Source organism: Aotus nancymaae, unplaced genomic scaffold, assembly GCF_030222135.1.
Source record: "Aotus nancymaae isolate 86718 unplaced genomic scaffold, 86718_ANA_hifiasm-v0.15.2.pri h1tg001196l, whole genome shotgun sequence".
Taxonomy (NCBI): domain Eukaryota; kingdom Metazoa; phylum Chordata; class Mammalia; order Primates; family Aotidae; genus Aotus; species Aotus nancymaae.
This window is the reverse complement of record NW_026989612.1, coordinates 2,149-12,500: the sequence shown is the minus strand read 5'-3', so window position 1 is coordinate 12,500 and position 10,352 is coordinate 2,149. Positions and strand designations below refer to the sequence as shown.

The 10,352-nt window shown below is 57.0% G+C and overlaps 1 long non-coding RNA gene across 1 annotated transcript in view; it reads right to left on the bottom strand.

Moving 5' to 3' along the window:
* Positions 1–7,611, bottom strand: part of LOC135273353 (uncharacterized) — a 21,066-nt gene extending 13,455 nt beyond the window's left edge. The window contains exon 1 of the long non-coding RNA XR_010341138.1: positions 7,546–7,611. This is a non-coding gene — a long non-coding RNA (uncharacterized LOC135273353). The remainder of the gene's footprint in view (positions 1–7,545) is intronic.
* Between the last annotated feature and the right edge of the window lie 2,741 nt (positions 7,612–10,352).

Below are 10,352 nucleotides of genomic sequence, written 5' to 3'. Positions count from 1 at the left end.
GAGCGGAAGAGCGGGCTCGGGAGGAGACGAGACCCCGGGCAAGGCCGAGGCGACCGGGGAAGGCAGCGAGCGGGGGAGGAGGCGGCGGGCCACCGCGAGGATCCGGAGAGAAGCCTCGTGCACAGCCGACCGCAGCCGTGACACACACGGGGTCTCACCGCCAGTGGCCTCCCAAGCACAAGGGCGGTCCCGCGCGGAATCCGGAGCGGCCACCTGGCCTTCAGCGATCACCGCACACCTCGCGGGAGCTCGGGGCTCCCCCCACCGCCACCCGCAGTCGCAGCCGGCGCCCCGGAAACCACTTCCCGCGCACGCGGCAAGCCGACCCGACCGCTCCGACGTCCACACCAGAGCCACGTGGAGCCGACCACCGGGCCCCGAAGCCAAGGCACACACCTGGGGGACGCGGACACCGGCCGACGGTGGCCGGGGGTGACGCCCCACAAGGCAGAGACGGCTCGGGTCCCAGACGGGGCCGGCACCAGCACAGCCGGAGAGACGCTCGGAGAGAAAGGATCGGCAGCCGGCGGCGGGGAGGAGGCGCACACGCAGGGCCAGGGCCCAACGAGGGCAGGGGCACGGGAGCCCGCCGAGGGCTCGGGTAGAAACCTCGGGGTGCGGTCGGGCCACTGGGAAAGCACGACCGCGGGATCCCACCGCCACAGACACGAGGGCGGTCCCACGGCCCGCCCCACCCAGGACGCCGGCCAGCCCCTTGGCACCACCGCGGAGCCCCCTCACGGGACCCAGACCCCACCCACCGGGGGCCCCAAAAGCGACCAGCCCGACACCGGGGCAACGTGCCCAGAATCTCGTCCATCCCCGACCCGGTCCCGCTCCGGGAGACCGGCACGCCCCACCGTGGGGGACGGTTTCCCAGGCCCAGGCGGCCCGACCCGTTGCCCCGCACACAGCGCGGCCATCGGCACCGGCCACGGCTCGGCACGGCACGGGAGCGGACAGAGAGCCGGCTCACACGCCAGACTGGACACGCCACGCGCACCCAGCGTTCAAGCTACGACGCCCCCAACGGCCAGGACACCGGGCCAGGCCCAGCGGGACCCTCCCCCGACTCAGAGGGGGGAGGCGCGGGCCACAGTAGGCATCGAGCGGCGCTCGGTCCCCACCGCGGGGACCGGCGGACCCCTCTCTCTCCCATCACCGAGAAGAGGGAACTCTGCCTACACGTGAGCGAATCCAATCGCTGACGGCAGCGCTACCACAACGCAGAGAGAGGCGGCGAGCCGGGGGAATCCGGTACACCCCAAGGCACAACCTCTCAGATCGCTAGAGAAGGCTTTCTCACCGAGGGCGGGTCACGCTCCCCCAACCCACCGGTCGCCCCCTCACCGGGCCAGCCACGGAGGCGCTCAGGGACACCTGGGGAAGGGAGGGGGGGCCGTGGTCTACGGCAGCAGGAGAAGGAAAACCTGCGGCACCCCTTACCCCACGCGGGAGAGGCGCACCTCGCTCGACCACACCCCCTCCAATGAGCTGAGCTCCTCCTCAGGACCCACACGCAGACCCCCCGTGGCAGCAGCCGGAGGAGGGGGCCCCAGGGGCGGGAACACCACCACCACTCGGCCTCGGGCACCTGAGTGACAAACCCGGAGCGCTCCAGGAGCACCGCAAAGGCCTGAGCGGAGCCAACGCTCGCACCACCCCGGCAAGGGCAGGACGACGGGCCGGCGGGACAGCCCCCCACCGCCGCGGAGGGGGGCCGCGCCCGCAAGGCAACACCCACAGGAGGCGAGAGCGAGGGATGCCTGCCGTGTCAGAGGACCCCGCCGCCCCCGCCAGGCAGACGACAGGAGAAGCACGGCGAGGTCGGGCCGGATTCCGTACCCCTAATGCCTCCCACCACAAGCCCCACACATGCAGGGAGAGGAGAGACACGGGGCCCCCCCGCGGGTGGGGTGAGAAGAGCGGAGCCATTCACCATGAAGGTCCGTCCCTCGCCCACCGCGGAACGGTCGCAGCCCGGGAGAGCATGACGTCACCACATCGATCGGAACAAGACCCAGAGCGGAGCAACGGGACCTCACCAGCCTCACCAAACCACCGAGCCGACCACAGCCCGCGGTCGGCCAGCCCCGCTCTGAGGGAAGGGACGGCGGACAACCCCAAGGGAGCGGAGGACGCCTGACACGCACGGCACGGAGCCAACGGAGCGGGGTTGTCGCGACCGCCCCAGGTGCCCGCAGCGGGGAGCGCACGCGCAGGCGGAAGGGAGCCCCCCACCCGCATCGGCCTCTCCCCACCACACCCGGGTGGGTCAGAGGAGACCCGGGCCCACCCAGGGCGGCACCGGGGAGCCGGGACACTCAGACGGATGCGTGAGAGGCAAGGCACACGGGCCCCAGCCGGCGGCTCAAGCCAGAGCAGGGCCGGCTAGCCAGGTCACCGCCAGACCAGATAGACCCCCACGCATCCAGAGGCCCGACCTCTCCAGCGACAAGTCGCCAGAGGACAGCGTGTCAGCAACAACCCGGTGGCCCAAAATTCAAACTCAGCGTGAAAGATATACCCACCCTGGGGGGCAGGGGGTCGAGTCACCGGCCACACCACCGACTCAGAAACGCACGACACGGACATCTGTCCCCAAAAAGGCCACCATCGCAGCCACACACGGAGCACCCAGGGCCGTCTCGTCGACCCCCAAGACCAGGGACGCCCTCCGGGCCACCGGTGCCACGCAGGGGCCGACCCGTGCCTCCAGAGCGAGACCCATTCGGCCGTCCCCTCACACGCGAGGGACACACGAGGGACCGAAGGCGCTCTCAGGGACCACTCTCCGACTACGAACGCGGACTTGGAAGAAAAGTATCACAGCAGAGGGACCGCAGCCGGGTACGGCACCCCGGGAGGACGGCGCAGGACGGCCACCGACTCCCCACGAGAACTTGGAAAAGAGATTCGGCGGGTGCCTCAGGCGGCCAGGGCCCGCACAGGCCCGCGACAGGGCCGGGGAGGGGCGTCCCCGGCCACCCGCGCCATGCCCGGAGGGTCCCCGCGGGTCGCGGGTCGGGCCTCGGGAGCTACGGCGTGCTGGTCGACCAGCCCCGGCAGCCCGCACACCTCGCTCGGGCCTGGAAACTCGGCGACAGCCTGCCCCTCTATAGCCCTGCACGCCCGTGCTCTGACTCACAAGTGACTCGCCAGAGCTCTGGCGCCACAGGGACAGCCCCGCTGACAGCCGCAGGCTTTCCGGAGCTCTGCCTAGCTCACAGCAGGGACGCTCCCCTCGCTCAGCAGCTGCCACCGGAGCTCTGGAAGCCAGGAGAACCATATAAAAGCGGCCACCAGATGGAGCCCGAAAACCGGCGACATGTCACCATCCCAAACCTGTCACCGAGACACATCCGGATGGCAGGGCGGCCGGCGGACCGCAAAACCGAAACCGTGAGTCGAGAAAGTCTTCCCGAGGCCGAAAACACAGCCCCTCCACCCCAACCCCACAGAAACGCTCCTCCAAACGTGTATCTGCGTAGACCGAGACAGAGTCAAAAGACAAGCCCATGACGTGTGGGTGTTTGGAGATGCATCTCGGAGGGAGAAAGAACACACAGGACTCGGGCGCGAGTCGTTCAGGTGACAGAGAGACGCCGAATGAGGACACGTTCACAATCCACACGGGGTGGGGGATGGGAGGGAGGGAGGGAGGGAGGGAGGGGATAGAAAAAAGAGAGATGGAGGAAGGAGGGAGGGAAGAAAGCAAGCAGGGAGCGGGGAGGAAGGAGATGGAGAAAACAGACAGAATTTAAAAAATCTGGAGAAGGTATATGATGAAAGGTGGAAAATGAAGAAAGATGAAAAAGAGAAAGAATGAGGAAAGAGATGACGGAAAGAAGGGCGAAAGAGAGGAAAAAAGAAAGTATAAAAGACAAAGAAAGAAAGAAAGAATAAAGGAAAGGAACAGATAAAAGGACAGAAGGGAGGGAGGAAGGAGGGAAAGAAAAAGAAAGAAAGAAAGAAAGAAAGAAAGAAAGAAAGAAAGAAAGAAAAAGAAAGAAAGAAAGAAGAGGCTAATGCCTTTTTCAGCGTTCGCCCACCTGCATCAAGGTGAAAATTAAAAAAGAAGAAGAAGGGGAAGAAGAAGGAGGAGGAGGAGGAGGAGGAGGAGGAGGAGGAGGAGGAGGAGGAAAGAAAGAAAGGAAGGAAGGAAGAAAAAGACAGAAAATGGAGAAAATAAAATTCGGTACTAAACACTATCTGGCCTGGCGACACAGCAAGGCTCCGTCTAGAAAGAAAGACAGAGAGACAGAGAGACAGAGAGAAAGAAACAGCGAGAGAGAGAGAGAGAGAGAGAGAGAGAGAGAGAGAGAGAGAGAGAAAGAGAGACAAAGAAACGCAGAGGCCGGGCACGGTGGCTCATGCCTGTAATCCCAGCACTTTGGGAGGCCGAGGCGGGTGGATCACAAGGTCAGGAGTTCGAGACCAGCCTGGCCAAAATGTTGAAACCCCGTCTCTGCTAAAAAAACAAACATTAGCTGGGCGCGGTGGCACGCGCCTGTAATCCCAGCTACAAAAAAAAAAAAAAGGAAACACAGGAACAACGAAAGAAACACAGAACTGGGTGACAGAGTGAGACTCTGTCTCGAAAGAAAGAAAGAAAGAAAAAGAAAGAAAGAAAGAAAGAAAGAAAGAAAGAAAGAAAGAAAGAAAGAAAGAAAGACAGACAGACAGACAGACAGACAGACAGACAGACAGGAACAACGAAAGAAAGAAAGACAGGAACAACGAAAGAAACACAGAAACAACAAAAGAAACACAGAACTAGGCCGGGCGCGGTGGCTCACGCCTGTAATCCCAGCACTTTGGGAGGCCGAGGCGGGTGGATCACGAGGTCAAGAGATCGAGACCATCCTGGTCAACATGGTGAAACCCCGTCTACACTAAAAATACAAAAAATTAGCTGGGCATGGTGGCGCTTGCCTGTAATGCCAGCTACTCAGGAGGCTGAGGCAGGAGAATCGCCTGAACCCGGGAGGCGGAGGTTGCAGCGAGCCGAGATCGCGCCATTGCACTCCAGCCTGGGTGACAGAGTGAGACTCTGTCTCAAAAAAAAAAAAGGAGAAAAAAAAAAAAAAAAAAAGGAAACACAGGAACAACGAAAGAAACACAGAACTGGGTGACAGAGTGAGACTCTGTCTCGAAAGAAAGAAGAAGAAAGAAAGAAAGAAAGAAAGAAACAAACAAACAAACAAACAAACAAACACAGGAACAGCGAAAGAAACACAGAACCGAGTGACAGAGTGAGACTGTCTCGCAAAAAGAAAATAAAGGAAAGCAAACACAGAAACAACGAAAGAAACACAGAAAGAACGAAAGAACCAGAACTGGGTGAGAGAGTGGCACTCTGTCTCAAAAAAAAAAAAAGGGAAACACAGAAACAACGAAAGAAACACAGGAACAACGAAAGAAACACAGAAACCACGAAAGAAACACAGGAACAATGAAAGAAACACAGAAACCACGAAAGAAACACAGAACTGGGTGACAGAGTGAGACTCTGTCGCAAAAAAAGACAAAATACAAGGAAACACAGAAACCACGAAAGAAACAAAGAAAGAAAGAAAGAGCTGGAAAAGGAAATTAGGAAGACAGAAACAAAAGGAGAAAGGATAGAAAGATCTTTTCTTGTTTTTTTTTTTTGTTTGTTTTTTTTGAGACGGAGTCTCGCTCTTGTTACCCAGGCTGGAGTGCAATGGCGCGATCTCGGCTCACCGCAACCTCCGCCTCCTGGGTTCAGGCAATTCTCCTGCCTCAGCCTCCTGAGTAGCTGGGATTACAGGCACGCGCCACCGTGCCCAGCTAATTTTTTTGTATTAGTAGAGACGGGGTTTCACCATGTTGACCAGGATGGTCTCGATCTCTCGACCTCGTGATCCACCCGCCTCGGCCTCCCAAAGTGCTGGGATTACAGGCTTGAGCCACCGCGCCCGGCCTATTTTCTTGTTTTTTAATCCTCTAAAAGCATAGTAAGGCCCAGGTAGGGGCTACGACACACCTTCCACCTTACTAATATGTTGGCCAGGAAAATAAAAATTTACACTTAACGTAACCGTTAAAAGTGACTATGAGCCGGACGCGGAGGCTCAAGCCTGTCATCCCAGCACTCTGGGGGGCTGAGGCGGGTGGACCACCTGAGGTCAGGCGTTCAAGACCAGGCTGGCCAACATGGTGAAACCCCGTCTCTACTAAAAACACAAAAAAACTTCTTTAATTTTAACGTATAAAGAAAAGGAAAAAGTTCTCCAGGCGTGGTGGCGCATGCCTGTAACCCCAGCCACTCAGAAGGCTGAGGCAGGAGAATTGCTTGAATCCGGGAGGCAGACGTTGCAGTGAGCAGAGATCACACCGCTGCATTCTAGCCTGGGCGACAGAGCGAGACTCTATCTTAAAAATGAAAAAAAAAAAATGACTATGAGGGCCCAGGCCAGGGTGGTTGAATTTACCTAAGGAGTGGGGGTGGGGGTGGAGTGGAGAGGATATGCCTGACTGGAACGAGAGAAACCGAGGGGAGCAAGCAGAAGGGGACAGAAAGAGGAAGGGGAAGGGACGGAGGCACAGTGGGTTATTCTAGAATGTTTTCAAGCCTGGGGTGGGGGTGGGCACGGAGGGCAACTCAGGAAACAAGCCGACTCCAGCAATGACACCTAATTCATTATTGCTGGCATCGCTGCCTTGAAAGGGGGGCACCGCATGTTTCTTCCTCCACACCCATTCGATGACTTCTGGGAAATGCCATTTACTTGCACGCTCTTGACATCTACCTGCTTTCACTACAACTGAGGAGAATCAGGAAAGTCCCCACTAACGGCAAGGCCTAAAGTGGAGCTGTCATCCATAAAACCCAGGCAGCAGAGTCCATATGGGTTAAAAAGACACGAAGAGGCCGGGCGCGGTGGCTCAAGCCTGTAATCCCAGCACTTTGGGAGGCCGAGGCGGGTGGATCACGAGGTCGAGAGATCGAGACCATCCTGGTCAACATGGTGAAACCCCGTCTCTACTAATACAAAAAATTAGCTGGGCACGGTGGCGCGTGACTGTAATCCCAGCTACTCAGGAGGCTGAGGCAGGAGAATTGCCTGAACCCAGGAGGCGGAGGTTGCGGTGAGCCGAGACAGCGCCATTGCGCTCCAGCCTGGGTATCAAGAGCGAAACTCCGTCTCAAAAAAAAAAAAAAAAAAAAAAAAAGACACGAAGAGAGAAAGGGAAACAACGGATCAAAGAGAAGAACAATCGGGCCCAGCCAGGGTCTCCAGGGGTCTTCTGGGCAACGAGGGAGTGAGGGGGACGGACGGACGGACGGACGGACGGACGGACCAAGGTGGGGGCGGGGCGGGGGCGGGTGAGCTCGGGGCGTGGGCGGGGCGGCGGGTAGCGGAGAGAAGCCACAATCGCTCCTGACTGCGGGCGGGCGGCCAGAGCGTCCCGTATGCCGCCTAGACCTTCAAGAACCGTGACCGCTAGGTGACGCCCGAAGACAACATATGCAAGTGTCAGCCCGGCACCCTCCCAGGCATTATCCCCACAACTAACCGAGCGGAGCCCCTGCGGGGGAAGGAAGCACCATGACTCGGCAATACACACAGAAACACACGCACCTACGTACGCACGCACGCACGCACGCACACGCGCGCCGTATTCCACAGTATAGAAGGGTTTATACCGTGATCACGAGAGGGCCCGCACTATTTTCTTTTCTAGTGACAAAAGAAAAAGCAGGCCGGGGCCTAGCGGCCCACGCCCGTCACCCCTGCACTCTAGTAGGCAGAGGCAGAGGCAGAGGCAGATGCGGGCGGGTCGCCTGAGGTCAGGAGTTCCAAACCAGCCCGGTCCACGCGACGAAACCACCATCTCTAGGCCCTCGAAAGGCTGAGGCAGGAGAATCGCTGGAACTCGGGAGGTGGAGGTCGCACTGAGCCGAGATCTCACCACTGCACTTCAGCCTGGGCGACAGAGCAAGACTCCGGGGGCGGGGAAGGAAAAAAAAAAAAGGAAAAAAAAAAATCGCTTCCCTCTTGAGGTGAATACGCACTGTTACACGTACACAGAGAGCTCGGAAGGTATACAGGCCCTGACATCCTCTGTAACTTTGAGTCGGTCTGGCGATATTTTCCAGGCCTTCCGTTTCCCCGTCAGCAGTCACAGAAATAAAAACTCCCTCCTTTCCCAATTCGTCTTCATGTCGTCATCAGGCCACAAGAATAAGCGAACACATTTTACACGACAAGGAGGAAAAACACAACAAAGCGAAAGTCTCAGAGGTCTGTGGTACAGATTGAAGAGACTCTTTCAGAATCCACAGAAAGACACACACACGGAGAGATGGAAAGAAACAAATAAAGAAAAGAGAAAGAGAGTAAGGAAGATAAGGAACAGGCCGGGCGCGGTGGCTCACGCCTGTCATCCCAGCACTTTGGGAGGCCGAGGTGGGTGGATCACCTGAGCTCAGGAGTTCAAGACCAGCCTGGCCATCATGGTGAAACCCCATCTTTATAAAAAAATAAATAAATAAAAAATAAAAAAATAAAAAGGAAGATAAAGAACAAGAAATATAAAGAAAGAGAGGGCCGGGCGCGGTGGCTCACGCCCATAATCCCAGCACTTTGGTTTGGGAGGCCGAGGCGGGTGGATCACGAGGTCAAGAGATCGAGACCATCCTCGTCAACATGACGAAACCCCGTCTCGACTAAAAAATACAAAAATTACCTGGGCATGGTGGCGCAGCCTGTAGTCCCAGCTACTCGGGAGGCTGAGGCAGGAGAATTGCTTGAACCCAGGAGGCGGGGGCCGTGGTGAGCCGAGATCGCGCCATTGCACTCCATGGGTAACGAGAGCGAAACTCCGTCTCGAAGGAAAAAAAAAGAAAAAAGAAAAAAGAAAGAAAGAAAGAGACAGAGATGTAAAGGGAAGAAAGATGAAAAAGAAAATAGAAAGAGAAATAGCAGAAAGAAAAAGATAATGAGAAATCAGAGAAAGTAGGGAGGAAGAAAGAGAAAAAAGAAAAAGAATGAGAGAGAGAGGAGAGAGGGAGGGAGGGAGAGAGACAGAGAGAGAGCGGGTGGGGGGGGGAGAGCGAGAGCGAGAGCGAGAGCGAGAGAGAGAGCGAGAGCGAGAGAGAGAGCGAGAGCGAGAGCGAGAGCGAGAGAGAGAGCGAGAGAGAGAGAGAGAGAGAGAGAGAGAGAGAGAGAGAGAGGAGGAATGAAAGAAATAAAGAAGAGGACAGCGCACCATGGCTCACGCCTGTAACCCCAACACTTTGGGAGACTTACTTAGGTGGAAGAATCGCTCGAGCCCAGGAGTTTGAGACCAGCCCTGGCAACACAGCGAGTCCCCGTTTGTACTAAAAAATAAAAGCACTTAAAAAGTTAGCCGGGCATCGTGATGGCAGGCGCCTGTAGTTCTAGCTTTTTTGGAGCCCGAGGTGGGAGGATTGCTCGAGGTAGGGAAGCGGAGGCTGCCATGGGCCTTGGACAGACAAATGCACTGCAGCCTGTCGCCCGGGCCGGTCTCGAACTCCTCAGCTCTAGCGAAGTACCCGCCTCACCTCCGAACTTGCACCCACCATATTCATCGGTCCCGGAGGTGTCCGTGACAGATTTTAGTAGGGGAGCATTCGTTCCTAAAGACCAGAGCAGATAAACAGGACCAGCCGTTTGGGACATACACCATTCTGAATCGCAGTGGAGGCTTTGTGGATTTCACAGCAAGACGCTGCTGCTATCTGCAGATAACCACCCTTCTTTCGAGGGACAGGGCTCTCTCAGGTAGCCTCTGGCTGTTAGGGTGGAAACCAAAGGCCCAACCATGGGGCCACAAAGTTACCATGTTAGCCGAGCCGCTCATAACACACCGGGCATAAGTGGGCGTGAACAGCACGCCTGTAATCCCAGCACTTTGGGAGGCTGAGCGTGCCAGGCCTGAATCTTTATTAATGTGTAACATCTATGAGGTCTCCAAGTCCAGAAATCAACTCGCCACTTCCGTACAGGATTCTGTATGGAGATCAAATCTGGGATTCCTAAAGTAAAGAATTGAGGCCTTGGGAATGGATTAGATTAGATTAGATCTACCTGAGCTTCTAGTAAAAAGAAAAAGAGGGAGAGGGAGGGGGAGAGAGAGAGAGACGGAGGGGGGGGGGAGAGAGAGAGAGAGAGAGAGAGAGAGAGAGAGAGAGAGAGAGAGAGAGAGAGAGAGAGAGAGGGAGACAGAGACGGGGGGGGGGGAGAGAGGGAGAGAAGAAAAAGAAGGAAAAGAAGAAGAAGAAGAAGCCCTCATGAATTTGTAGAAAACAAGACCTTATGACTTTTGCGTCCGTTGGCGACTCTAGGTAGTTTGCCGGG